This window comes from Brassica oleracea, chromosome C4 (genome assembly GCF_000695525.1).
Source record: "Brassica oleracea var. oleracea cultivar TO1000 chromosome C4, BOL, whole genome shotgun sequence".
Classification (NCBI taxonomy): Eukaryota; Viridiplantae; Streptophyta; class Magnoliopsida; order Brassicales; family Brassicaceae; genus Brassica; species Brassica oleracea.
This window is the reverse complement of record NC_027751.1, coordinates 34254016-34257990: the sequence shown is the minus strand read 5'-3', so window position 1 is coordinate 34257990 and position 3975 is coordinate 34254016.

The window sequence follows — 3975 nt, the reverse complement described above, 5'->3', positions numbered from 1 at the left end:
TCACCCCCTCTCAAAGAACGCAACGTCCTCGTTGCGGCCCACGACAGGTCTCAAGACGCCTCTCAGGTCAGAACTGAGATGGCTAACCAGCTCTGATACCACTTGTAACGCCCCGACCGCCCACAGCTAATGGGCCACCCACGCCCGCTCTCTCGGCCCGTGGGCCCATCCCGTTCCATCGATCGGTCCGTTAATTTTTCTTAAGGCTCGAAATCATTGTTTACTGACCCTGCAATCACCACCTGACCTTTTCCCATGCTTTGGCCTCACTCGCATGCTATCGCGAATCACTTCCCGATAGGTCACCCATCCTTCCACTACTCCAGCTCAAGCACGCTTAACTCTGGAGTTCTTTCAGAATGTGCTCCGGTAAAGGTAAGTCAACTTTGGTGACATAGGTAGTCAAATCAATTCTGTTAAGCATTTTCACATATCACAACTCGGGATGTTACAATTACGTGAATAGACGAGTTGTGGATACGCAAGCAGTGGACATAAGTTTGTGAATTTGTCGTTTGTGGATAGACAAATACTGAAAGAATGAGTTATAAACCTTCTGAGATTTTTGACAATGCTTCAGCTTCATCAGTTGCACGAGCTTTTAAGTTGATTCTCTCTTGATTTCAGTGTATAAATCTCTTGTTTCATTTGCTCTTGACTGTTTTGTCTGAGTCCCTGCACTCTCATCTTCCTCTCTATCTTCAACCGAGACCACAACTTCTAGAGCTTTAGTTCATGTTCTCTTTTAAAAAGCTGCAGAGTTGTTGAATCCTTCTTAGATGAACACGTTTAGAGATTTTGAGCTTTTATACGAACTCATGACCTGAATGTTTCTATTAGATGAATCCAAAGAAGTCCAATGACAAATCCCCGTCGGATAGTGTATTAAAGATTCTTGACAAGGGATTAGAACGTGTTGGATCCTAATTGCTTATAAGCCTTTGAAAACTCCAGCAATTTCTGTAATATACATAATTAGAACAAAGCAACACAATATCTGTTTAAAATATCAACTCTCGGGGTTTACTTACAAAAGGTCTAGAGTTTGTGAACTTGTGTCTCTTCTCCTCTGTTTTCATTGAGTGAAAACATATCCTAAAAGCAATTCTTTCAAATAACATTTTTTTTAATCTTTTGTCACAAAAATAATAACTTTTAAAAAATAAAATGATCAAAATAATTCATTTTTATTTTAAATTTTTAATATTTTTTTTATTTTTTATTTTTTAATTTGAAACCTTATTCCTAAAACTCCACTCCTTATCTCTAAAACTCCAATCATTGAGTGAAAACATATTTTTTTTTACATTTTTACCCTTTAATAAAACTTATTTAGGTCATTTTTTTCATTAGAGACTATTTTTGTGACGAAAACTTTAAAAAAATATCCTAAGGAATTTCTTTATCCTAAATCCAATCAACTAAACAAAGATAACATGGTATCCTAAATCCAATCAACTATATTCTTCAGTATACAGAGGAGGGCCGATTATATTAATAGTCTCTTATATAACATTTCGAAATCGTGAGGAAGGGTTTATAATATTCAACAAACAAAAGCTTTACATCATCCGTAAAATCTCTAATAGACACATCACAAAACATAATCACAAACTCACTGTGTAAGAGAAGAAGACGAAGAAGAAGAATCTGGAGGTTTTTGAAAGCCTGAAACAGAATCCAAAACATAATCACAAAGCAGAATCACAAACCAAGAAGAAGAATCTGGAGGTTTTTGTGTTTTGGGTTTAATTCTGAAGAAGAAGAAGAAGAAGAATCTAGGGATTTTGTATCAGAGTTACGGATAATTCAGAGACAAGGAACTGGCCACCAGGAAAAGGAAAGTTCAACAAGTGTCGTTCCAAGTCAACACAAAGAAAGAAGATATGATGGATATGCCGGAAGGAATGTCATTTCAAGAAACAGTGTTATAAATGGCTAGAAAGGAACAAGCGAAATGTTCAAATTCAACACAAATCGGAGTCATCAATGGTAAGAGATGATGCACATGATCTAGTTAGGTTAATAGCTTCAGTGGTCAACATGTCACTGGAGCAGAATGACAAAGAGGAATGAGTGCTAGACACGGGTTGCTCATTCCACATGACTTCTCGAAGAGATGTGTTTATTCAGTTCCAGAAACGGCGTTCAGGTAAGGTCAAAATGGAAAATAACAATCATACTGAGAACAAAGGGATTGTTTCAGTTAGTTCAGAAATCCAGATGGTACGACCTTTGTTTTGAACGAGGTAAGGTATATGCCTGAGATAGCTAGGAAATTGGAACTCTGGAGGGAAAAGGTTGTGAGTTTAAATGTTCAGGTGGCGATATCAAAATGGTAAAAGGCTGCACATTCATATTAAAGGGATACGTGAAGCGTGATATATTATGGAATTTACCAGTTTTAGCTATTGTATTAGTCTTTTTTAGAGTCATTATGTTATGTGTGGAGTCTATTATGAGCTTTTTCAGATCTAGACATGTTTTAGAGAATGTGAAGATTATGGGGCATTTTGGAGTTTATGGATAAGGAAACTCATAGTTGTTCAACAAATCAAAATCAGAGCAAAGATTTAGAAGAAGTGTCGATCAACATTGCAACCTTGGTGTTGCTCGACACCAATGCAAGTAGACGGGCCCGACTTGTTTCAAGACCAACTCAAGCCGAGAAGATCCACATATTACTAGAATGTTATTTTATACCTAATATTTATAGTGTTTGCCATTGTTTTAGGCAATACACACCATCACCAACAACTACATACCATCACAAACCACCTTACACCATATTTACTTAGGGCTTTAATTAGTAGCTTTTGGAGAGAAGATCAAGAACTCTTTCAGAGATTTTGTACTGGAACTCCAATTTTTTTACTTTATTCTTTTTATGTATTCTATTCAGACTATTGTTATACTTTGCTTGATAATGTCTGAGTAGTTATCTTTGTTATATTCAGTGTTTATTAGGGTTTAGATGAATTATCGATAACATAGAATTGTAAGGGTGAATTATTAAGATTCTTCAACATAATTGATCTTTTTGATTGTGTTCTATAGTAGCTGACTAAAACCCTGAATTTAGAATATTGATAACTGCGAAAGTAGGACGTTAATGCTTGTTTAAGGAAGTATTGATCGACACTCACTCTTTATTCACATGCGAGAGCTGGAACAAAGACTTAGTCATCTGATTAAATACCAAAATCCACAATAGTTGGTTACCAAACAGCCTATTTGTATTTTGATGTTAGTTCTGATTTTTAAATTTTTATTTTTATTAAAATGGTATTTTGATTTTAGACATTTATTTCATCAATAACATTGGTGCTTTGGTTTTATCTTTACTGTGTCTTTATCTTTTTTTTTTTTTGTCACTGACTGTGTCTTTATCATAGTAGCATAATTGACAGTGTTACGAGTAGAGCCTTACCGTTTTACTAAGGTGATACACATCTCGATCGACATTGCTCGCCAATGCGCTTGGAAAAAGTTGAACGTATTTACACCATAGCTCGCAACAAGCACTACAAGAAAACATCAAGGATTCTGAGGGAAAAAATCGTCGGAATTTCGTCGGAATATCGTTATTCCGACGCAATTCCGACGAAATACGTCGTCGGAAATAATTTCTCGGAATTTCTTTTTTCCTCTGAAATCCCTCGGAATTTTCCGACGGAATTCTGAGGAAATAAATTTCCGAGGAAATTCCGAGGATCCCTTGTTTGTCGGAAAAGTCCTCGGAATATACCGAGGTAGAACTTCGTCGGGATAATTCCTCGGAAGTTCATCGATCGATGCGTGTTTGGACATATATACATCGATCGATAGGAGTATACCGACGGACTTTTTCCTCGGTTTATTCCGAGGAACTGTTCCCTCGGTATATTCCGAGGGATCCGTTCCTCGGAATTTTCCGAGGGAGTTGTCCCTCGGAAAATTCCGAGGGAAATGTCCCTCGCTATATTTAAAAAAAAA